Raw genomic sequence first — 26,719 nt, 5'->3', positions numbered from 1 at the left:
GGAGAGGCGACCGTGAATCCATTTTACAGTTTCATCACTGGCTGAATAACCAGAACCAATTTTTACGCTTCACGGTTGAAATAAGTAAGGACAGACTCTCCTTTCTTGATCTATCCATCTATGTTACCGAAAATGGTCTTGAGAGTGAGCTCTTACGAAAACCGATTGGCAAGGAATTCTCTACTGCTATATGGCAGTCAACATCCGAAGTCTCTAAGAGACAACTTGCCCTACGGGCAATTTCTCCGTGTCCGGCGAAATTGCTCCACCAAAGAGGCTTTTTCCAGACACTCAGAGAGTTTGTCCCGACAATTGGAAGCAAGGGATTACCCAAGACGCCTGATAAAACAATCAATGAAACGGGCTGCGAATAATCACAGGGATTCCCTGTTGACACCACCTCAAGTGAAGCCCACACTAAATCGTCTCACATTTGTTAGCACCTTCAGTATCAAATCAAATCAGGTACAAAAGATTGTGAACCGTCATTGGTGCATTCTAAATGTTAGTGCTGACAAAAACGAGCCGCCTTTGTTCTCTTTCAAACGGTCAAGTAATTTACGCGACCATCTGGTACATACACGGCCTAAAGAGACCCCGAAATGCACGGTAGGCACCTTATGGGACTTACCAGCAGTATTGGGACATCACCCATGTGGTGGCTGTTCGATATGCCCTCAGACCAGACACACTACAGAAATAGACATAGGCACTGTGCGTCCATGGGAACAGCGGACCTTCATCAACTGTAACAGTTCACATGTGATCTACCTATTGACATGCCCATGCGCTATCAAATATGTGGGCATGACTACGCGTAAGGTCCGCCTCAGGATGCTTGAACATAAGAGTGCATTCAGATGCAAAAAGACCTTAACGAAACTAACAAGACACTTTGTGGAACTGAGACATACAGAAGAGGATTTTAATTGGACGATCCTAGAAAAACCTTTCATACCTGCACATACAGGGGATTTTTCGAAGTTTTTGTTCACTAAAGAACAACGCTGGATTTATAAACTTTCTATGATGACATCCCGTGGGTTAGTCTGTAAATTAGTCCTCAATATAATGCTACGAAGTGCCCATAAAACTACCTGATCTCCATGTGATCAAGAGGAGATTGCATATACTCTGTAAGTGTTCTTTTCTTACGCTCTGGGTGTATCTTGATGTGGACTCAATTTAATTTCATCCACGAATTGACAATGGCTGGGTACACTCCGGACTACATTCGGTCAGTAGCTGATGTCATTCTGAAACCTGGGATAGTCCAGCGTGTTTTCACATGCAAACTACAAATCGTCAGCTGCTGACGTCATTCTGTAGTCCGTTGTAGTCCCTCGTGATTGGACACACTTAACCCCTGGACCAGGGTTCAGTTATCCTGTGTTGCTATACTTCTCAGGTTTCTTTAACCTTTTTAAATAGTGTGACTGACATGCTGATCAAGAAATTCATTATCCAAATAATATTCCCTACTGATACGGATAGTATCGCTAGCGCTATACATAAACTCGGAATCCTGGAAGTGGGCAGACCTGGGGTCACGTGATTCCGCCTCCACCGGAGCTTTCGGTAGAAAGCCTTCGCGTTGCGGTACACCCTCGCCTCCCCCCTGACTCACCGCCTACGTACCGAGGCAACGACGGATAGGTGAGTCCATGCCAGCTGTGTTGGGCATATTTTTGACCTCGTTAGCTGCCAAACTCTTAAGGACTCGGGCGCTATGTCTTGTCCCCCGAGAGAGGGATTCTAACTACAAACTGGCCCTTCCTTCCGTCCTTATTACGAAGTCACATATCCAGCCACCTACAGGGTGTTCTATCTGTTTGGGGAGATCAGTTTGTTACATGTTTTAAACAGACGTTATTTTGGACACAGTCCATAACAGGGGTTTGTTTTCTAGCCAAACATAACCCCGTTGTTGATTCTAGTCCAGTACTTAGTGGTTTGGGATATCTGTAAATGAATCCGGTTGAGAGAGGAGGTATTTATGGTTATGCTTTTTGTAGGAACTCTAATTGCTCGAGGGGCAGTGAGTTTCACGTAAGACATTCTATATTCTAATTCTCTCCAATAGAGCGTGGCCTCCGCCAGCCTGAGCAGGGACCAGGAGAGGTGAGGCTTCACCCCCGGTCAGCCTGGGTGAGTGAAAATTTATTGAAAATGTATTGAATTCTTTCTTAAACATAGTGGGGTAACACTGTGTACACCTAACTGAGATCCTTGTGTTTGTTTTCTTCTTTAGAAGTGAGACTACTCCAGTTTGATACGGAGCAAGTTATATCCTATATCCTTTTCTATGCACTTGTTGTATATTATTTTCACACATAGCGGTAGCAAATCCTTATGAACAGAGGCCCTGAAGAAAGCCTGAGGAACCCCTTTGTCCTAGTGGCTGAAACATGTTGGCCTTTATTTGAGACGGTTGATATTTGTTTAGGATTGTCTCGCCTTTTTGCACTCTTCTTTGTTTTTAATCAGAGGGTGAAAACAACCATGTATAATTAAAGTGTCTGATCTCTGTTTTGTACCACTCTGTTTTAAATCACCACTTATCCACATTTCTTGCACTGCACTTATTCCCATACTTACAATCTAATTCATGGTCTACATAGTGTTGTGGGTTTGACTCACTGAGACTTCCTTGCGACTGGTTGTGTATTTGGTCCCAATGCTCGAGGGACAGATCACCCCAGTCTTACTGGATGACCAGATGAGAATATAGATCTACAAGAGATTTTTGATGGGAATCCTTGATTTTGATCTTTGTGAGTCTCACTGACAACCACTTGTGATCCTGCATTGGGTGTATAGGTGTATACCCTCTTAGTTTACAGATCGCCAGGCGATCTAGTAATAACTTCTGAATGTGACACTGTTTGCAATAGGATTAGGATACGGTGTACCTATTTTTCCTCTGTAAGACCCCTAGTTCTCTGTTTGTTGTTCAACGTCATTGTTGGGGGATAGGAACTATGGCAGGTCTTTAAACATACCTCGGACCCCTCTCTTCCTCTATGGTGTTATAGAGTTCCAATTCTTTGACAATTATCCCTACTGTTCTCTGTAAAAAGCCATCAAGAGTAAAGCCCGATGGAGCTTCAGAGCTGCTTCTGTTTCCTCATGATGGCTTAACAATAATAAAGAAAAGGAATGATATCAGTACCTGTAGTGCAGCAGGGGTAAGAGGGGTGACCTGGCCCAGCCCAGTTCAGGCTTCTCTTGCAGCAAGAGGTGGTGCTTTGTAACGCGTTGGGGGCACCTTCCCCCGGCCTATGTGCCTGGGCACCTTCTGGCACTTAGGCTTTTGGGGTTTGTAGTCCCCCTGAAAATTACTGCAGTAAGATCCCTCGCAGTGTGAGAAACGGTGTCACTTTTTGTTTATTTACTAGCTGTCATGCTTGCTCCTCCCTCTTTAATTTGTTGGCCTGGCAAAGTGATCATTTTGGGTGAGACCCGGCAAAGTGCCCATTTTGGGTGATATACCACCAGTACTTAGCTATACTACAGATAACAATATGGTTTGGAAGGACTTGACTTAGCAGTTTGAGCTGGACTGTTCGCATGAGGAACATGGTCACGACTAATTTGCATATGGTTGGGTCCAAACTGGGGTGGTGTGGTGAGCAAAAGAACGATGGATTAAACACACGTCTTTGTGAATGGGGGTGAATGTGTGCATTGTTCAGCAGTCCGTCCATCATTTGTTTTTTTGCTTTTGTTGCCCTAAGTGGGATGGGTGTGCCCAGACCTGGGTCCCGTGCTCACTGCACCACTGGATTCAATATAGCCTGGCTGATGAGTGATGCCCCGAAACCGACCCCATGATGCTTGTTTCCGGTCCAGGGAGGACCCGCCTTGGCCGTTTGGGCTGGACTATTCCCATGAGGACCAGGGTCAAGACTGATTTGCATATGGCTGGGTCCAAACTGGGGTGGAGTGGTGAGCAAAGAACGATTGATTAAACCCAGATCTTTGTGACTGGGGGTGAATGTTTGCAATGTTCAGCATTCCGTCCATCATTTGTTCCTTTAACAATATGGCTGGGCAGAAAACGTTGGTACAAGTCATGCACCTACATGTTCTGTTTCTATAATCACTCGCATCATTACTCGTCCAATTGCTGTTGATTTTGCTTATTGTTTGCGTTCATCCATCCTTGCTGTTCTTCTATTTATCTGTTTCTTTCTTCTATGTAATAATGAGACAAATCAATGCACCCTCCTTCACAGATGAAGCAACAATTAACCAATGCAAGAAATCTTTGAAGTAGAAAGAAATGCAATATTCATTTTTGTTAACACCATCATACATTTAACTCCTTTTATTGATATTTTATACTGCAAGGTCTGATCACCTCTTCCATCTTCCTACCCACTGTCAAGCTTTGCATGTTTCATTTTAGGAGGAAGTTACATCTTTTATTTAATTTTTGACCAAGTTAAAGCTCTTTTTTTAAACAAAAGACAAGCATAAAGTGTCCTTTAGTAATCTCTTTTTTATTTCTAACTAGACATATTCGCTTATTTTCCTAGGAGAATCAAGAAGTTTCCGATATTTAGTATGACAAGTCAGCGAAGATCATGGGTCTAAGTCATAGATATATATATATTTATATTGCCTGAGCAAATATAACACACCACGGTCCCAGATATGTGTCACTGGTTGACACTATGACTGTCTGTTCTACCCTACTAACCCCTGATGAACACACGTCATAGAGGATTGGTAGGGGTACCGAGTGAGAGAAAAAACAATATTTTGTAAAATAATCAATATTTTTGAGAACTTTCAAAACAGAGAGGGAGAGTGTATGTGTGCTTTTTTCTGTGTGTATGTCAAAAAATACATTTGTTAAGGGGGTGTAACACCCCAAACAGCCTCCTGAAACTATGTCCGTAGATAAAGGGTTATGTGCGACACCTTAATGTTTTTGCCCAGCAGTATTTTGCATGCTGGGACTTGGAAGCCTACATAAATTATGATAAAAGTTAAAATAGTAGTCCTGGGCCGTAAAGCACTGTAATCTAAGAAAAGAACACTTTCTGAATGTATCACATGACAGTGGTCACTTATGATACATAATCACCAGAATAGATAGACTGAGAATGTAAAAAAAAGTATACATTTCATCTTCATGAAAATTTCACATTTTTGTTACTTCAAGGTATTTCAATGCCCCACGATCTGCTAAAAGAAAATGTTGCCTAACTTTCAAGTATTTTCTTTACTATTACCTTCTGAAATAATTATCCTCCTAACAGAGTGTTCCAGGCAATACATCACTGTAATAGGCTGCCTAAATCATTATAGAGGATCTCTGAAAGAACCTTGTTGCCTCGAGCAGTCCATTTCCTCACGATTTCTGTGACCACTTGATTTCTTTTAAACCACGGTCAAAACCAATGAAACCAGCTAATTCGGTTAAAAAATACTGGCAATGTCAATAGGACTGGCTTTAATGGAATGGTGTATGGTAAATTGAAGCATTACAAGTAAATAGAATAGTAATTATTATGTATTTGTGTGGAAGCAAAGAACTGTGGAATAGTGTTGGTGTAGGTCAAAAGGTCAGGTGACAACAGTTGCAATGTCAATCCAGACCTAATACTCCATTTAGATTAACAACTTCACACCTCCCATCTGAGCTGCTGCCAGAGAAAAACACCATAAATTATGTGGTTAACTAAGATATTTTTATAGCTTTACAGTGTCATGTGTGTGTGACACAGAAACCTCAAGCTCAGCCAGCTGGATAAATAAACAAAATGATCACACTGGGTGGAGTGCAAACACTTGATTTGTATTAGCACATCATTTCTGCCTAATCAAAACGGGTACTCCTGGTTCCCAACATGTGGGCAGAGCCAACGCCCTTCTCTAGTGATGCTCATATAATTGTCTGGAAACAAGCTATGCTATCAAGCCAGACCTGAAAACGACAGCGAAAAAGCAATACTCCTTGATGAAGCACTACACTGATACCTGATCCAATCAAAAAGTCAGCAATTCCATTAGGCTACAGCAAATGTGAATGACCCATTCAGTAAAGACAAAAATATAAAGATGTCACTCATGTTCACAGGACATACATCACATATCCAAACCTCATTTGCATATATATATATATATATATATATTGGACAAGTCAATAATTGAACTAGAATGTAATCCTAGCCATGGTAATTAACATGAAGTTTGAGGAACATTCAACATTTTGTGACAGGATTTAATTATCTGACAGGATGGGTAAACCATATGTAGAAATGTCAAAAAGCATATTCAGTAGTAGTACAGGCCACTAAACACCGAGATATGTTTTCCCAGAAGACATGAAGATTACCACGAGTATCAGAAGTGATTTAACACCAACTCTGAGTAGTAAGGACCTCCAGTCTCTACAAGGCTGACTTTAGCGCTGGTGGCGCCCGGTCAGACAATGTTGGTTGGTGCCCCGCAATGACCATATCCGCCACAGAATTTCCTTAGTACCACCCTTTTACAGTGCCCCTCAAGTCTCCATAACTACTCTCAGATGCTTTCAATTAGTTTTATAGCGCCATTCAACCCAATGTAGGGTGTCAGAGCACTTTGCATCACACACAGAGACAATCAATCATATGAGTGTAAATCAGTGTATAGGAAATGTTACATATGACAGAGGATTACAAGGTGTAGGAGTCGTATGGCATCCCTACTGGTAGGCAGTATAGTTTAAGAGTGCTTGGTTAGGAGAAGCAAAGGCTCAGAATTTAAAACGTCGCACCATGGTTGGGGGTTCTCTTTACTGATAAAAATTGATTCCTACCGAAATTAACCCTATTAGCAACATTAGGATAAGGAAAACAAGAAAAATCATAACAATCTAACCCATACCTTTCAGTTTGCAGGCATCTCTTTAATGACAGTTAATAGCTCACTGTCCTATATTAGGATTTTTACTTCTACACTACAAGTAACAATTGATCTCTCCAACAAAGACAGTAGCCCACTGACCTATTTACACTACATGCAATTTGTGTCCTTCATGGTACGCATTCTTCGAAACAAGCATATTAACCTATTTGAAACAAGCATATTAACCTATGCGTTACCTTACAGTGAGTCAAAACTTCCATTAGATAAAATAAAACTCTGATCTCTCTCTAGGAAGAACATTAATCACCGTAGTTTACTTGAGCTTTTTATTGTTGTCTGAAAAATGCTGGAGGACCGGAAAGCCGCGTTTGCTTCTAAAACCATAATATTCTTGCACAAATATCGCCCACACCCAAAGTCAGCACCAGGTGCGGTGGCACCAGTCATACCGCCAGCCTGAGACTCTATCTTCCTTTCCATCCATCCATTTTCTGTCTCTCTCTCTCCCCTCCCTTTATGACCTCTCTCCATTTCTCTCTCTCCTCAGGCCACTATGCCTTCTGCCATTAACCTCAGGGAGTGGGAGAATTTGAGAGATGTGCCAGCAGCGATGCTAAGCCTTCCTCCAATGAAATGTCTGTTGGGATAAATTGCCAGTCTATCCAGGATAAGTAATCTATGGCCGCACTGTGAGTGCCCTGAGAGTTCAGCTGCCGTAAGTAGCCAAATTCGCAATATGAAATACTGGACAAAAGAATATACCCTAAAATCCTGTAACTAGGCGTATTTCTGCCACTCACAGCTACCAATGCCACATTATTAGTAAATTTAAGGGTTTATTGGGCATAAAACTTCTCATATTTGTAATTGGCCCCTGTGCATTATATCAAAGCAAGGTCTCCATGTATAGGGCAACTTTGGTGTACATCAGGCCTAGACCTTGAAAAGGATGCATGCAAAATGTAGGCATGATTCAGAGAGATCTAAGTAGTAAATGAACACTCAGGCGTTGTGGGTATTCACAAACAATTCTAAATGCATTTACCACATTGTTAAGCATGTGCAAATTGTGTCTGAAAAATCCAAGGCTACAGAAACTGCGGTAGCTCAGTTTTCAGACCAGTGCTGGTGCACGAAGAGTAGATATGTTGGAGAAATAGCATATGAGAAGTTATGAGTACTTGTTCTCTGTAATTTCGGTTTTAAAATAAATCCCGAAAGAAAATGCTATTAGTAATAATGTACTCAGAAGAACTATTCCTATCAAATGCTAATGGCTGATGTATTTGCTAGCCTACAGTATATGGTGAATATATTAATTTAGCTTAACACGTAGGCCTCGATTTGTGATACAGTGGAGTGTCTTCATTTCTGAAAGTAATGTTCAAATTCCTATGTGAAATTTGTAAAATGTTTCTGTCTCACGTTTGCATTACAGGTGGACAATGTTACCAGGGAAGAGTAGGGGTATTGTTTCATTAGACAAGGTTGTGGAATGAAGGTGTTACAGTTAGCTTGGTCGCAGGTGAAAAGGTGGAGGGAGGTGTTTTCACATGGGAGATGGAGAGAAAACCAAGGACCAGCTATTACAGAGAGGCGTGTGAGTAGAGAAGGCCATGAAGGAAGTTGACGCCATGGAAAAGTTTGTGCTTCAGCCCTTTTTGAAGCTTTGAGAAGAAACGCATTCTAACACATTTGATGAATACAGCTTTATATAGAGAGGGACATTACCCCATTCCTGCTTGATCTCCTGACAGAGAGCACCTGTGAGCTGATGCGCTTTCTATCCTTTGCTTGTGGCTTCATGCCTCATCCCTTATTGCGAAGTGACTTCTTAGGAAGGCTTTGTCCACGGACACCTATTTTTCCTCTCTAGCGTCCTCTGCTTGTGTCTTAATTAGGGATGCCATTTGAGAGCAAAAATAGGGATAGTTAGAATTAAATGTTGCATATAGAAGAAGTACCCATGCAAGGAGACTTGATCATTTGTTTCCTCAACTCATGCATATTTGTAATTCAGCTTATTGTTCTTTTTATGGTCCATCTGGTGCACCTTATCAGAAGGTTCGGCCTTTTCTTATTTCGTTTGTATTCCTATACTCTCATGCTAAGATTCAGAAGAACCATGACTCACCACCACCCGCAACAGGTTCCTCACAGGAGCTGGAGCAAGATCACCGCCGACCAGCTCACCACCTCCCTCAGCCAGAACCCACCCGTCAGCACAACGGACCCCAACGAAGCAGCCCGCAACTTCACGCAGTGGTTGACCGCCTGCGCCGACGACCTCGCACCACTGAAGAACCCTCCCAGCAGACCCAGAAGCAAGAAGGCCTCCTGGTTCACCGACGAACTCAAGGACTCCAAGAAGACCTGCCGCACCCTCGAGAAAGCCTGGCTCCTCGACCAGACCACTGACAACATGACCGCCCTCAAACACGCCACCCGCAAGCACCACCAGCTTATCCGCACCACCAAGAAGAAATCACTGAAGGAACGACTGGACAACAACACCCACGACAGCAAGGAACTCTTCAGCATCGTCAGGGAGTTCTCCAACCCCAGCACCGGCAACAACGACATCTCTCCATCTCAAGATCTCTGCAACTCTCTTGCCTCGTTCTTCCACCGCAAGATCGCCGACATCCACAACAGCTTCGGCGCACCATCCACACACCCAACCGGAGAACCAACGCCCCCCACCGCCACCCTCCGCACCTGGACCACGGTGACCACCGAAGACACAGCCCGCACGATGAACACCATCCACTCCGGATCTCCAACCGACCCCTGCCCCCACCACGTCTTCAACAAGGCCAACTCCACCATCGCACCCCAACTCCGGAACATCATCAACACCTCCTTCGACACCGCCACCTTCCCGGAGAGCTGGGAGCAGGCCGAGATCAGCGCCCTACTGAAGAAACCAACAGCGGACCCCACCGACCTCAAGAACTTCTGCCCCATCTCGCTCCTCCCTTTTCCTGCCAAAGTCATCGAGAAGATCGTCAACAGACAGCTTGCCACCTTCCTCGAGACGAACGGATCCCTTGACCCCTCGCAGTCCGGTTTTAGAGCCAACCACAGCACCGAGACCGCCCTCATCGCAGCCACCGATGACATCCGAGCCCTGCTCGACAACGGGGAAACAGCGGCACTCATCCTCCTGGACCTCTCTGCAGCGTTCAACACAGTCTGCCACCGCACCCTAGTTCAACGCCTCAACAACATCGGCATCCAAGAGAAGGCACTGGACTGGATCATCTCTTTCCTCGCCGGAAGAACCCAGAGAGTCCGCCTCCCACCGTTCAGATCCGAGGCCACCGAAGTCATCTGCGGCGTCCCGCAAGGATCATCACTCAGCCCCACCCTCTTCAACGTCTACATGAGACCTCTTGCAACCATCGCATGCCAACACAACCTCAACATCATCACCTACGCCGACGACACCCAGCTGATCCTCTCCCTCACCAGAGACCCCAACACCGCCAGAACCAGCCTACACGAAGGGATGAAAGACGTCGCCGAGTGGATGAAGAACAGCCGCCTGAAACTGAACTCGGACAAGATGGAAGTCCTCATCCTGGGACCATCACCCTCCGCTTGGGATGACTCCTGGTGGCCCCCCGCCCTGGGCAGCGCACCCAAACCTACGGACCACGCACGCAACCTGGGCTTCATCCTGGACTCCTCCCTCTCGATGACCAGACAAGTCAACGCCGTCTCCTCATCATGTTACCACACCCTTCGCACTCCGCAAGATCTTCCGATGGATCCCGGCCGAAACCAGGAAGACGGTCACCCAGGCTCTCGTCACCAGCCGACTGGACTACGGAAACACCCTCTACGCCGGAACCACAGCCAAGCTACAGAAAAGACTCCAACGCATCCAGAACGCCTCCGCCCGACTCATCCTGGACATCCCCCGACGCAGCCACATCTCCGGCCACCTGAGGGACCTGCACTGGCTCCCCGTCAACAAGAGGATCACGTTCAGGCTCCTCACCCACGCACACAAGTCTCTCCACGACCTGGGCCCCAAGTACCTCAACGACCGCCTGACATTCTACACGCCCACCCGCCAGCTACGATCCACCAGCCTCGCCCTCGCCGCCGTACCACGCATCCGAAGAGCCACCGCCGGAGGCAGATCCTTCTCCTACCTGGCGGCCAAGACCTGGAACTCCCTCCCCACCCACCTTCGGCTGACCCAGGACCATCTCGCCTTTAGGAGACAACTCAAGACCTGGCTGTTCGAGCAGTAACTGACCCCCCCCCCCAAGCGCCTTAAGACCCTTCCGGGTGAGTAGTGCGCTATACAAGTGTTATGATTGATTGATTGATTGATGAATGTCCAACTATTTTTTAGTCTGTAATAAAACTGACTACCCTTTAATTGGTTGTCGATTTGGGTTCTTATGTAACCGTTCATGTTACACTGTATATCAAGTGATATATGATTTTATCTTCCCTTTACAAATTCATGCTGCTACAAAGAACCATTGAGGTTCCGACATTTGATTAAATTGAGATGGCGGGCCAAGTCTCCTTCCACAGAGTTAAACGGGACACTGGAGATAGTTCATCGAACTGTTACACTGGCATAATGTTTATCATGCGCTACTGCCTATGATAAAAGGTATGGAGCACCCCTTCACTTTCAGTGTGATCTTGGGACAGTGTCCAAATGAATTTTGCACTTTTACTTTGTCGACCTTGCTTCGACCGGTATTCTTCCTTGCACAAAGCTAATCCTACATGTGCACGTCGTGCAGCAGTCAACATTGCCATTGCGCACCCACCTTCCTCACTATCGCTGGACAATGACAAACTTTTAGATGAGGAATTTGATGACAATCAACGTTGTTTAGTTTCTACTTGTCTCAACTGACATGGTTGCTTGGCCTTGTGGGCGCACGTATAGCATCACGTCTGGAATGTTCTAGCATCCATTTTGTTTTCTCTATGTGGCGAACTTGATTTTTCCCCAACTTTGCAAACCATTACAACATTGTTTTCTTTCCTACATCCTTTCTGTTTGGCTGCAATCACGTACGTTTAAAGTATTCAATTACAGTTCTGTTTTTTACTAAGGTTTAGTACAATGCGTTGCTGTACAATGTCATTCTTGTAAAAGATTGGAAGCCTGTCTGAAATGTGTGAATTAATGGCCACAATTCTCATTCATTATAGGCTTTAAAGTCTCACAACAGAGTTGAATCTCCGGAACAAGAACTTCTTTAGTGCTAATGTACTGCTTATGCTTGTAGGAGGTTGCTCATTAGACACACTCTCCAGATTTGGAACTTGTTAATTTGTGATGGATAAATACATTTCAGCAAATAAGACTAGAGAATATTTAGCATATTTAGCACTGGATCTTAAGAATGTGCTACAAAAGCACTTTTTTGCAAGAGCTCTGAATTTTTAAGTATGTAACATTAATATTATATTAGGGACCCGTGTAAGATATTATGGCATATTCATTTTAATCTCACTCTATGCGTACTGAAGTGAGACTTGTCAGTTCCTCACTTTCTAGTTGTGACACTCATACACATCAGGAAAGCACTATCAGGCAAATCTAAGGCCCCCATTACAAGTTGAATGGTACTGGTGGGAGTGTAAATTAACAATGGCATGGGGTAAAACTATGCAAATACGAGTTTTCCCTCCCTCCCCCTCCCTCTCCCCTTCCCCCTCCCCCCCAAGAATAGAAAATAATTGAGCTGAGCAAATTTTATGCAGGCAGAATTCAGCATTATTTTTTCCTACTCCAAGGGGATTAATACTCATGTTTACCATCCACTCTTAGGCAAACATCGGCTTGGGGTCAGGTGCTGATCAGGGGGAGGATTGTTGAAAGGAGGACGGTTAGGATGGTATTAGAGTTAAGTGAAAACTATTTTTCAGGCAAAGAAGGGCAAAGAGGCTTGACTTCTGGTGGAGTCAAAGCATCATGTGATTTCACAGGTCAGAATTACCGGTAAGTAATATTGGATCTGTTTTCTTGCACGTGGGGAAACCCGGGTGTGGGAAATTATATTTTCCCACATGTAAGAGCAGAGCAGGATCAGGTAGAGTGGTATTCCACACAGGGATACTGTTCCACCAAACACATAATGATGGCTTAATTCAGCCAGGACCCATACATTACATTACATAGGTTCCATGGGAGCCGAAGCTTAAAGAAATGGTGAAGCTTGCTTGCTTATAGCATTCTGTGGCAAAACCAATCTAAAATATATGACTCATTCTGAGGAGAAAAATGTATCTCCATTTTGTATCTTACCATTAATATCTGTGCACAAAATGTGGAAATTTCAAAGTAGATACTTTTGAAAAAATGTAGGAACATTTTAGAGAACTTTCATTTATTTATGATTTCATACAAATGAAAATGAAAAGCTGAATATGCATTATTTCAAACAAATATCAATATTAGCTAAAACATTTCTTTAAATCTGAGGTCTCTTATACAATGGCTTCATCCCAGAAGACCAGGTGGATGGATGTTAACAGGTTATTATACAATCCTCACTAATGTCTGATATTACTCGAAACATTATACATTCTCCTCTTCTATTTATGAGATCCAAAGAACTTTGGGTTTACCACAATGTGGCGTATTACCAATGAAAGAAGGGGCAGCATTGAGTTATGGCTGAAATGTCCTATACGCGGCCGCCATATTGCTTTACCATAAGAAATGGGTGTCTTAAGGGTGACTAGACACCTACCTCTCCATTGATAGCAGCAAGGCATCTCTGATGATGATTAGCACTCCAGCACTCTTACATAATCCACGTCGGTGCACATTCACTGACAGGAAGACGCATCAAAATCTTGAACATATTACATGAGGGCTTGTCGTAGACAGAGTATAGAGTGGGTTTATCTTAGCTTGAACAAGCAGGTCAATGTGGGGGCATGTAAAGAGGCAGAGAAAAGATGTGGCTCTTTGATCATTGTCCAGGGTAATTGGTACTCCTTTGGTCTGGCCTTTTTCCAATTGCTCAGAATACTGCCTGGAGATTTTAGTTCAGAAGGGAGCTGTTCATAGAAAAGCCTGGCCATTTAGCACATCATATTTTCAATGTAATGAAAGATAACGACCAATCAATGTTAGAAAATTGAAAGGCAAATCTCTTAGTAAAAATGAGAAAACATGAGGCCATAATTTTGCAAAACCGACAAAATGTATTAAAAATGTTTGAGTATGTATCGAACAACAGGAAAGCAAGGGAACAAAGAAACCACTCCTACTCCCCTCGAGTACAAAAATCAACAAAGGAGTGTCTCAATAGAGTAAAGAGAGCAAGCATGTAACCATATTCACAGAATAGTGAATGAAACCACTTTTGGTTTTTCTAAAGGCCCTCACTCACCAACCTGGTTGGTGACATGCTTCATCATCGGGGCCCACCAGGAGTGGCCGAATGCCACCCTAGTGTGCTGCAACGCCAGATTACTGCGGAGCTGGTTCAGTGAATAGTGAAGAGTGATGAAAGTGAATTTAAAAATGCCCAATTGTGTCAAAAAAGATTTTTTATTAATTTTGCCAATTGAACATGGGTAAAAACAAAAGTGTGGGTAAAAGGACCAAATTATAAGTCAATATTTATCCCAAGAGTGTTGGTCAACATGTTTCTGCCATGAATGAACAATTTGTCAGGCTTTCGTCATGACCAGTGTATTGTGTAGAGGACCCCGGCGGTATGGGCGCGCTAAGGCCCACCCTAACCTGGGGTTGCTAGTGTTAAAAATTGTCAAAAAACATGTTTCCACCCGGAAGACAATTCACGGAGATACACTTAAAATTATAGATATATAATGATACATACGTAATGCTTGCAATGTGGTATATGAATTTGCTTTTGTCTGACCCCCTTATTCAGCGGTCTTGCAGGAATGTAATATAAAGCAGAGCTAAATGTTTCCTAGGCATAACGTTCACTTGACTATTGATCAAGTCCTCTATTGTTTTAAGTGTGTCCGGCCCTTGCTGATGAGTTATATATTGATACATAATTATAACGAAATTTCAATTTTAAATAGTCAGAAGAATTTGTGCCTTGAGTGAGGACTTGATAGTGAATGAAAGTATTTGTGATATCTTATCTTATTTTGTGCACAGGTTTGATGGCTATGTTGTGAATTCTAAAATTATAAGTGGTAAGCCCTTTGTCTCTCATTACTGCTTTAGAAAGGCTGATGACAGCAAGGTGCAGAAAGCTCAAGCTTCATTGTGCCCATGTTGTGAGTATTTCTACATGGATGATTAAATCAGCTGGGAGGGTTGAGGAAACTGTGTACCCTTTTCTTTCCCCAGGGTAAGAGCAGTGATTTATCAAAGGAAAAAAGGACACTTGTAACACTTTAAAACCGTTGGTTGCGGAAAAAGTGATTGGAAACCCTCAAAGAAAACAATGTAATTTTGGGGAGTGCGGTATATGTGTTTCATCCGCCCCACATTGAAGTCATGGCAGTTATCATTGGGTATTCCAAAAAGTGGTAGGTGCCGACCTCAACCAGAGGTACCTCCAGTCTCAAAGTGCAGTGTCAGAGATAGAGGATTTATTCCCACAAAAAAGTGTACAAAACAAACTTTACAAAAAAGGAAAAAATTGTTAAAAATAGAGGAAAAAGCACCCAAAAAAGTTTAATGGGGGTGAGCTCCCTCAAGTTAAAATATGTTCATACTTGAAAAAGATCGAGTTACTAGATCTATTGGTATTAATAAATTGTCGACATGTTTCAGCTCCTATGGCCCTAGGGGTCTATGAAGCTTTCGTCAGGACTAACAAACAGGTACTGGTACTCACACGATTTGTGCGGTATGCTGCAATTGGTCAGTCTCTACCAATCGTGATGCTAGGATCAGCGTTTTCTGAAAGAGAATGATACATAGACATACAACAATTCATAGTTGTCTATACAGTTTGGTTGTGCTGTAGGGAAAATTGTCTTCATAATCTGTTTTTTGTGGGACAATGATTATTTTTTTATAATAATTTATAACATTTTTATGTATTCATTAAGCTTTTGCGCTTGTTAGTTGGACTCAAGGAATGTGAGCAATAAACATTTTGAACATTGGCAGTGACGTAGTGTAGAGTTTTTTTGGTAGGAATTGTCTACTGTTTCATAGTATGGGTTATTATTATTAACAGGATAGGTTATTATATCGTGTTACCTTCGTAACCCGCTATATCATAAAAAGTAGAAATTATGCGTGGAATGATCTCTTAGGCAACGTTACGTGCATCTGGGGAAGTGACAGCTGGTTAGCAATTACCCCCAGACGTTAGTTCCATTGCTCGCTGCATGTATGAAGCAGTATCAAAAATGGCGAGAGAAAGTTTAAACGTGCAACGTTACATGCATCGCGAACAACAGCGACTTAGCCTGCATGCAGCCCCGTTAGGAAGGTGACGGTTGTTTGGCAATTACCCCCAGACGATAATCCCATCGCTCGCTATATATGTGGGGCAATATTTAAAAAAGCGAGGAATAATATAAACATAAACATAAACATGCAGCGTTGCGTGCACAACGAACAAAAGCGGCTGGCCTGTAACTAACCCCAGTAGGAGTGAGTGGCAGTAACGCAGTGATCGCGCCTCATGTAGGCACAAAGCTAAATGTCTCAGTTATTACAGCCACAAGGATTCCATGGAACGCGCATTATGCTTCAATGAATCAAGAAAGTGCAAAGTTGAAAAGTAGAAAAACAAAACAGGTCCTACCTGTATTCTAGAAACGCTTCTCATCAGCGGGGTTGCAGCTATTAAAAGCGCAGTGCTAGGTGGAGAGGGAGACCAGATTAGAGAACGGCTCGCGCCCCTTACCCGGGAAGGTTTAAAGACTGTGCAGACTCCATTACCCGCGGCGAGGCTGTTCCTCAGTCTTGTGCTGGCTCTGCCCCCGGATGTCAAAGGGACGGCTGAGGCTCCATATATTTAAAGGGGCAAGCCTAGTTTCCTGGTCCTATTGTTTAAAGAGACAGGGGGATGGTAGAAAGTTTATCTTTACTATATATTCTCTTGCGGGATCTGAAACGCTGGTTGGTGGATTAATAGGGATGTTAGTTAATGAAATATTTGGATTCACAAATTGCAACTCGTCCCATGTTGTCTACATGATTAACTGCCCCTGTAACAAGAAATATATAGGGATGACTTGCCGAAAAGTGAAAACCAGAATTGGGGAGCATAGGAGTAACATCCGACTAAAAAAGAATACAACTAAGCTTTGCTCACACTTCATAGAACAGAACCACACCTGTGATGAACTGCAATGGACAGTGATTGAAATGCTCATGGACAAGTCACGCAACCCAGAAAAAACTTTACATGAGAAAGAACAAAGGTGGGTGGATCGACTTGCCACCCATGAACATGGCCTTAACGATTCCGTTCCGTGGCACCAGTTTGCCAAAAAATGATAGAATGAAACATAAGTGAACTGTACGTAAGAAAAAGAAACACCAACGAATCCTTCAGATTTTTTGGTTTGTTTGGGGGCACCATCCAAATATTTCATTAACTAACATCCCTATTAATCCACCAACCAGCGTTTCAGATCCCGCAAGAGAATATATAGTAAAGATAAACTTTCTACCATCCCCCTGTCTCTTTAAACAATAGGACCAGGAAACTAGTCTTGCCCCTTTAAATATATGGAGCCTCAGCCGTCCCTTTGACATCCGGGGGCAGAGCCAGCACAAGACTGAGGAACAGCCTCTCCGCGGGTAATGGAGTCTGCCCAGTCTTTAAACCTTCCCGGGTAAGGGGCGCGAGCCGTTCTCTAATCTGGTCTCCCTCTCCACCTAGCACTGCGCTTTTAATAGCTGCAACCCCGCTGATGAGAAGCGTTTCTAGAATACAGGTAGGACCTGTTTTGTTTTTCTACTTTTCAACTTTGCACTTTCTTGATTCATTGAAGCATAATGCGCGTTCCATGGAATCCTTGTGGCTATAATAACTGAGACCTTTAGCTTTGTGCCTACATGAGGCGCGATCACTGCGTTACTGCCACTCACTCCTACTGGGGTTAGTTACAGGCCAGCCGCTTTTGTTCGTTGTGCACGCAACGCTGCATGTTTATGTTTATGTTTATATTATTCCTCGCTTTTTTAAATATTGCCCCACATATATAGCGAGCGATGGGATTATCGTCTGGGGGTAATTGCCAAACAACCGTCACCTTCCTAACGGGGCTGCATGCAGGCTAAGTCGCTGTTGTTCGCGATGCATGTAACGTTGCACGTTTAAACTTTCTCTCGCCATTTTTGATACTGCTTCATACATGCAGCGAGCAATGGAACTAACGTCTGGGGGTAATTGCTAACCAGCTGTCACTTCCCCAGATGCACGTAACGTTGCCTAAGAGATCATTCCACGCATAATTTCTACTTTTTATGATATAGCGGGTTACGAAGGTAACACGATATAATAACCTATCCTGTTAATAATAATAACCCATACTATGAAACAGTAGACAATTCCTACCAAAAAAACTCTACACTACGTCACTGCCAATGTTCAAAATGTTTATTGCTCACATTCCTTGAGTCCAACTAACAAGCGCAAAAGCTTAATGAATACATAAAAATGTTATAAATTATTATAAAAAAATAATCATTGTCCCACAAAAAACAGATTATGAAGACAATTTTCCCTACAGCACAACCAAACTGTATAGACAACTATGAATTGTTGTATGTCTATGTATCATTCTCTTTCAGAAAACGCTGATCCTAGCATCACGATTGGTAAAGACTGACCAATTGCAGCATACCGCACAAATCGTGTGAGTACCAGTACCTGTTTGTTAGTCCTGACGAAAGCTTCATAGACCCCTAGGGCCATAGGAGCTGAAACATGTCGACAATTTATTAATACCAATAGATCTAGTAACTCGATCTTTTTCAAGTATGAACATATTTTAACTTGAGGGAGCTCACCCCCATTAAACTTTTTTGGGTGCTTTTTCCTCTATTTTTAACAATTTTTTCCTTTTTTGTAAAGTTTGTTTTGTACACTTTTTTGTGGGAATAAATCCTCTATCTCTGACACTGCACTTTGAGACTGGAGGTACCTCTGGTTGAGGTCGGCACCTACCACTTTTTGGAATACCCAATGATAACTACCATGACTTCAATGTGGGGCGGATGAAACACATATACCGCACTCCCCAAAATTACATTGTTTTCTTTGAGGGTTTCCAATCACTTTTTCCGCAACCAACGGTTTTAAAGTGTTACAAGTGTCCTTTTTTCCTTTGATAAATCACTATTTCTACATGGAGACAGCCACTCTAATACCTGCTGAAAGAGACGTCACTATACACAAGCACTGTTTGGCGAGGACACCTTAAGAGAGAGCCAACCTAAACTGGTTCTGAAAGTTGAGACAGTAGATCCACATACACTGCTTGGAAAATTAGCAGAAAAGTGGGATCCAAACCAGCACACTCTTTTCCAGTACCACGTTCTTCTTGACCAAGGCAGAAAGTGATCAGCAGAGTACTCAGTTCAGTTCAGTTCAGTAATCTTTATTTCGAAGAATAAAAAATCCTCATAAAAATACATTACACAGAAAAATTTCATTATATAACATTTCTGAACTTTTGAAAAATTAAAACTGTGGGGAGGAGAGGGTACAATTCATAAGGAGAATCTAATTATTTACAAAGATAAATTAATTTCTTGTATTTCTCAATCTTACGACTACTTTTAAAAAGCTTAAAATGGCACATAAGGTATGGGTATCACTGGCTTTCTGTAAGAAAAACAATGCAGCTCTTGAAAAACACTGTGTAACCATAGCCGGACATCACCTAAGGCACCACATTTTGCTAGAGAAGCCAAGGATCTGCTTGAAGAAACTTAGAAACATGCTTGACTGCTGAGAGAGCGGAAGAGTGTGCCTGGTGCTGCAGAGAGAAAGATTGTCCAGCAAGGACAGGCCTAGTGTGCTCTTGCCATTAGGAGCATCCAGAGGACATTGACAAACGTGAGAGTCTGATTCAGGATTGGCCTGTGCTGAGAAAGGATCATCCATTGTTTCTGTGCAGTATTTGGAAAGCTGCAACCAAGACTATCCCAGAGCATGTCGGCTTGGGTTGACCTGCAGTCTTCCAAAGGCTGAAATAATTGCTGCTTTTGCTGCTTACAAGTAAGTTCCAATGCAGTTGAAGCAGAGGCTCCAAGCTGGCCTTGTGGTTGCAACTGCCTGATGTCTTATGGAGGACTCAGCTTGGAGCCCCCAACCCCGACAACTGAAGCACTGATTCACAGACGATACTAGATGATTGCCACTGCAGAGAACTGGTGCTGCCATTGGAGGCTGCCTAAACCAAGTCAATCAGAGATTATAGGGGAATCTCGGATTGACTTGGTTAAGGCAGCCTCCGATGGCAGTACCAATTGCATAAGCCCTGCCACCTCTCTGCTGAACAAGCCCTGGGGGACTACGTTCTGTACAATGGGAACGCCCTCACTGCACAGCATAGACAGCCATGGTACACAGAAAGGTAACTGTGGGAGCTACCTGTGCCTGGGGTTGAGGGAGAGGCTGATAGCAAAATAACATCACACTTGTTTAGACTGTGTAGTACAATAAGTCATCTATCTCTTTAACCGCATCGATGCGGTGCATTTTCCCGTTGTGTGCTGGAAAATGCAAAAACAAATGTTCCATGACGAGCTGGGCTCGTCATCAGCGTAGCAGGAGGCTACCTCATGACGAGCCCAGCTCGTCATCAGCGTCGAAGGGGTTAAACTGAATTGCCTGAGGAAAATTCACATGATTCTGACTAATCTGCACCTAAGCCAGGCCTTTGTATGTAGCCTAGGGTACAAGATGGATTGCATGCGGCGGGAATACTCTCACTGCACAGCCCGTACAGTCACTGAGCAACAAAAGGTAACTGTGGACCTTAGCTGAACATGGGGATGAGAGAGAGATTGAGAGACACACTAACAAAACCATCATGCTCCCTTGAGACCAAGTGAGCAAGCAAGATGTTTTTTTCCCTCTCTCTCTCTTCTCTATGAGCAGCTAGGTCCCACAGTTACATTTTGTTGCTCAGTGGCAAAAAAGCCATCCTAATCCATTAAACTGAGTGTCTGTTGAAAATGCACAAGACCAACATGCACCGGAATCTTGACCCTGCTGTATAAAACTTAATAAATAAATATAACCTAACACATGGGATGGCAAAAGTGGGATCCCCAAACTCAGAGGGCGAGAAGACGAATGAAGGGGAGAGGAGTGTAGTGCATCACGATTAGTGTAACTTAAGACAACCATGTTTAGTGCAGTGATTGAGTTGTATAGTATTGAGTGTTGAGGTGAGATTTAAAGTACTTTATTTTCTATTACTAAACAATATGCACTCGGATGGGCATTATATTATTTTGTCTATAATTTGACTGTTGAGTTCTGAACTCTTGCTCCCCTACCCCCCAACTGCTTCCATGGGAAGACTGACTGCTCACCCTCTCTCACCTGAGAGTAAAGTGTTGTATAGTTTGTACTTGGCCCAGTTTGCAAAGTCATAGTGGGAGAGACCCCGGGACATCAATGGCAAACCATCTCAGTCACCAAGGGTGAGACCTAGTAGCCCTGGCTTGCACTGTGGCCCCCTGAACAATATGTGACAAGAGCCTAAACGTAGCAGTACAAAAGGGGGTGGTGATGGACGGAGCATCTGAACCAATTAAACACTCGCACCCAGTCAACAGATCTGGGTTTAATCCATCACCGTTCTTTCGCCTACTCTGCCACCCCAGTTCAGACATGGCCATATGCAAATCAGTCTGACCCTGTGCCTCATGGGAACAGCCCAGCCCGAACTGCCAAGCCATGCCTTCCCTGGACCGGAAACAAGCTTCCTAGGACCGGTTTCTGGCATTTCAGCCGTCTTCAGCCAGGCTTGCTTGAATCCAGTGGCAAAGTGAGCAAGGGACTCACGTCTGAGCATACCCTGCGAACCTATGGCGAACAAAGCGGGGTGGTGATGGCCGGAGCATCTGAACCAATCAAACACTCACACCCAGTCAACAGATCTGGGTTTAATCCATCACCGTTCTTTAGCCCACTCTGCCACCCCAGTTCAGACATGGCCATATGCCTAAATGTATACACAGCAGTGTCTAATTGAAGAAGCATAGTGTATGCAACAGTGCTGAATCAATTATCTAAAGGGATCCCAACCATGAAAACCTCATTCTCTGCCCAAGCTCGTGTATTCCTGCATAATATTACAACATTGTGGATGCTGATGCAGCATCATCTTAAGGACTTTAGGGGTCGACCAATGCATATTTTGGTGCCCTGTAAGTAATTTTACTGGCCATTGTTTGCTAATTGAAGCACACATGATGCCACAGAAACCTTCAGAAATGGGGTTTACACAAAAACAGCTGAAGTATGTCTTTTTTGGGGGGCGGTGGGGGAGTTTTATATAATGCAAACTAGACCTGAAAGATATCAGAGCGCTTTACTTGAGCACCAGTTGTGTTACAGATGGACACATTCATTTTTGCTTGGCACAGGGAGATTAAGTGATGTCTTTCCAGGGCCCCCAAAAATCATTAAGATGTGACTAGACAATGCGAGAGAGACTCAGTGGTAGAGGTAGGCAGAGAGGAGAAAGGTTGAGATATGAAGATAGACAAAGGTAACCTCGATAAAGAGAAAGTTTACTTTTGCCGGTGGGTCCCTTGGAAGTATCGGGGCCCTGGGCAATTGCCCACTTTGCCCTTGTCTCTGTACTTGTGTAACACTACTGGGAAGTAGATGGATTTACGATTGTAAATTCATGGTACCTGAACACTACACATGAATTTGCACTCATAAATCCAGGGATGTTGAAGTTGCAGACGGAAATGGCTTTGTGAATCCGGTCCAGTATTTTAACATGAACTCATAGGAAGGGATATCAGAATACAGACACAGCATGGCAGCCATACATTCATACTAAGACCCTAGATGAACAATGATTATAAATTGTATCAATATCTGAAAGCCATACCTCTGTGAGACAAATTCAGACAAAGAAGCTGTGCCAGAAAAGCGGATTATACATTGTGATTAGTTTTACTGCTCTAGAATAGGCCTTCAATGTCAAAATGTGAGGACATTGCTAAGACTGAACATGGTCTCTGGCACTGTGTAAAACACAGAGAGGCAGAAGGGCAAGGACTGGAAACTGCAACAGAGACAAATGGAGAAGCGGGAAGAGTAGCCAGGGTGAAGCAGAGGTCATTATTCTTGATTCATTATACATGAACCAGGTCATTATTCTCAAAGGTCATTAGCCTGTATCATTATTCACATGATGAAGTTTCTCCTCACTCCCAAAGACCCAACTAATTAAAGAGATGTTTCCCCTGACACAACGCGGGCCTTTGATGAATCCCTCCCCTATTTTTCGGAGTGAACTTTCCATATAATTCTTCCTAAAAGTTTTCTTACAACAAAGTAGGGAAAAGAAGAGCACAGGAAAGTGGGACAGCATGAGTTCTATAGGTGGAATGCACATTGAAATGAAAGAACATAAGGTCCACAGCACATTGAGACGCCAGCATGCCTGCATTGGGAGCTAGAGGTTGGGTGGGGTGAGAAATAAGCATACAAAGTGACACTGGTTTCTCTCTAGAAACTGTCTGTCTGTGTTTTTAGAGTAGACCAGGCCAGTTCAGGTGAGGAGAGCTGGGGTGTGCATATGCTAGAATAACACTACAGTTCTAGATAACCTATAAAAAGTAAGTTATGAGTGTTGTATGACGACAAGGAGAGTTCACGATCCTTAAAACGACAGTGAGTTATTACCAGTGTAGACAGAATGGCTCAAGAGAAGTAAACATCATACTAGGATGCTTCAATCGGAAATTCACCCTAACAAATTACATTAATTTTTGTGTCCCACTTCAGTGGGGAAAAACGCTGATGTTAAATTTGGTGCTCCCATCCCACAACTGGCACAGAAAACCAAAATAAAAAATAAGAGTTTCCAAAGGCAAATGTATTTTTAGAAACCTTCCAGAAAAGCAGAACACGTTTTTTAAAAAGAATCTAACTGGTCACTTTTCAGTCCTAAAATGAAGATGACTGTACATAACCTATATGAAGGACGGATGATGCAATTACTTGAACGTTTATTGCTGAACTATGCGATGACATCCAGTCCACAATTTGGAATCCAAGCAAGGCCGAGCTAGTTTTCAGTCCTTGCGACTTCTTACAGCTGACTAATATTACATTGGGTAATAGTAACGCTTTATTTTTTAGCGACTAGAAATGGGAGGTGTGTTATGAAGCGCTCTACTGAGCACATTTTTATGAAATATTTAATTATATGCTGTGATATCATTGGTATGCTATGCGCATACAGACTTGTAACTTCAGACATGCAATGTCACCGGCCATAATGAAACAAACCCGAACCAGCCAAGGGCTTAATAGTATACCTTGGAGAGAAAAGTCAGCAGACAGCGCTGACAAAGTGGGATAAAGCGGCATAATCCTCAGCCAATCGGCGAGTGATGACTTACGACCAATAAAAAAATGCAATTCTGCACTACTTGAATCCGAGCAAGATAACAGAATGCCAATGGTACACAAAACTGCTGAACTCGCAGGAGTAATACAAATATAGTTATATCAGACTTGACAAGAAAATCCTTAATGGATTTTAGCACTGTGTTTGCTATAGAGCAGATCTTTAAAACTAAGATGTAGGTTTTCAGGAGGTCTCACATCACTGAGCATGAAAGAACATCCTTATTAGCCTGATCTTCGATGATATGTTCCATTGGTTTACGGAAATTGGAAATGTAGCCCCAGGCTTGTAATTAGTAGGGTTATTATACCATCAAGTAAGCAATTTATGCATGTGCTATCATCGTGCATAATGCAGTTTTAAATGGCAACTCATAGTATGTCATAAAAGAAACTTTTTTTTTGTCAGACTTGCTGCCAGGGCACCTTGAGAAGTGACAAGGTGCGGATAAGAGATCCGATACTGGGCACGGCTATAAAAAGTTTGTTATGCATGGAATGTTATTCTTATTTAATTAAAACGTACTAATTAAGAAATAATCTGACACATGGGAAAGTTTGCAGTTTCCTTCTCTCTTCACAGATTATAAGAGCCTGATTACAGGTGAGGTGACAAAAAGTGCTTCAATTTGTGGAGGAAGTGGTAAATTCTCACGAATTGCCTGTAGATAATCTACTGGGAAATTACTTCCTTCATAGCAACAATATAGTGGAAGCATTTTCCTGGGAATTCTCTACGTGTGTAAAATCCTCTAAAGGATGTATACACTTTTGTCCAGACAGCACACGTTTGTGTTACCACTGAACTCTGAAGCAGGGTCCAAACGTCCATTCACCCAGTGGAGTGAAGCTTGCTCGCGTTTGCCTTTGTGCTTGGGAATAAAATAGCGTCTGCACTGTGCAAATCAACGCATAACATAAAACTCTGTTCGCAAGGGGTCCCTTGTCTCAGGCTACACACATTTTAAGGTTGGCACTCCAATTGTAAAGGGATTGGGAGTGAAAGATTATTGATTATACTTCATTATTCAGGGGAAACTGGGCACAACTGACAGTAAAATAAAGTACCCGTCCCTTTTAATCATTCTGTGTGCCTGTTTTCAGCTCTGCCAACTCAAAGCTGCAAGGATGTAGCCTTATGGCTAGAGCAGTTGACCACGAAACTGGGGAACCGGGTTCGAGTCTCGGCTACGACGCTAAACATCCTGTGATTCTGGGCAAATCACTTAATCTCCCGGTGCCTAACAAAAAGTAATGTGTTTATCTGTAACGAAACTGGCGCTCATGTAATTCTGGGCAAATCACTTACCCCCAGATTCATCAAAGTCATGTTTTGCGAGTCCTTAATAGCGAATTTTAAGGATTCGCTATTAAAGACTCGCAAAACGGGATGCATGTAGGAATCGCAATATTTTTTGCGATTTCTACTGATTCCTTATTTGCGATTCGCTAATTGCTAATCGTAAATAAGGAATGGCTCAGGCCCATAGGAATTAATGGGGAGTCATTCCTTATTTGCGATTAGCAATTAGCGAATCGCAAATAAGGAAGCAATTTCAAGGGTGCCAGGGTGTCCAAAGGACACCCTGTTGCATCCCTGAAATAGTAATGTTCACTGGTGTTGCGCACACACATGTCCCTAAGACATGTGTGTGTGTAACATACAACTTAAGTGCATTTTTCTACGTTTTTGCTATTTACCACGTAGTTAGACTTCGCGGTAAATAGCGGCCCCAGATTGCGAATTCGCAATCTTTGAATGGTTCATGCATTGCATTTAAGGAATCGTAAATTGCGATTCCTTAAATGCAATCGCAATTTGAGAACTCGCAGTTATTTGCGAATTCTTTAATTGCGAGTGCATGAACCCTTGATGCATCTCAAATGCCATTTTTGCGGGCGCAAACGGCCGAATTTTGCGATTCGCACCGTTTGCACGCGCAAAAATGCTTGATGCATCTACCTGTTAATCTCCCGGTGCCTAACAAAAAGTAATGTGTTTATCTGTAACGAAACTGGAGCTCATGTAAAGCGCTCTGATACCCGATGTTTTGGGTCTAGTTCGCGGTATATAAAACTCAAAAAAAAAAAAAAAAAAAAAAAAAAAAAAAGCTGGTGTTCTGCAAGCAAAAGCACATTACACAAATAGTAAAGCTCTGGACATTTTTATTAAGTACAGGGCAGGGTTAAAGTGGTTTTCAACATTTTGAAGGTCAACTCTTCTGCACAATAATGTTTTCTTTCAAAAGGAAAAAGACCTGAGGATGTGCGTGAAGAGTCAT

At 43.0% G+C, this 26,719-nt stretch overlaps 1 protein-coding gene across 1 annotated transcript in view; it reads right to left on the bottom strand.

Moving 5' to 3' along the window:
• The window catches only part of CNTN5 (contactin 5), a 2,147,338-nt gene that overhangs the window by 571,246 nt on the left and 1,549,373 nt on the right, over positions 1 to 26,719 (bottom strand). The gene's annotated exons all lie outside the window — the stretch shown is intronic.

This window comes from Lissotriton helveticus, chromosome 8 (genome assembly GCF_964261635.1).
Source record: "Lissotriton helveticus chromosome 8, aLisHel1.1, whole genome shotgun sequence".
In the NCBI taxonomy this organism is placed as follows: Eukaryota; Metazoa; Chordata; class Amphibia; order Caudata; family Salamandridae; genus Lissotriton; species Lissotriton helveticus.
This window is presented reverse-complemented; position numbering and strand designations above follow the sequence as displayed.